Here is a 378-nt window from a genome sequence, read left to right on the forward strand (position 1 = left end):
GATCCGCTGGCGGCGGCCCGGAGCCATGCTTGGAGAAGGAAAGCTGCGTGTGCGTGTGTGCGTGTGCATCTGTGTGCGGCTCGGAGAAGAAAGGATGTGCGAGCCGTAACCCTGCTCCTCTCGGCTCCCCAGCACTGGGGCAGCGAGCTGGCAGCCTCTGCTATAAGCGCTTCTCTCCTGCCCCATCCCCAAAACCAGTGCTCCAGACGCTTGGGGTGTCAAGCGGGGCGGGGGGCAGGGACACACACACACAAACATAGGATTCCTCCCAAGACACACACCTTCCATAGGATTTATCCCATCACACACATATACACACACACACACACACACACACACCCCTTGCTTAGGATTCCTCCACCACACGCACCCCCTCCC

Source organism: Alligator sinensis, unplaced genomic scaffold (assembly GCF_000455745.1).
Source record: "Alligator sinensis unplaced genomic scaffold, ASM45574v1 scaffold939_1, whole genome shotgun sequence".
NCBI classification, from domain to species: domain Eukaryota; kingdom Metazoa; phylum Chordata; order Crocodylia; family Alligatoridae; genus Alligator; species Alligator sinensis.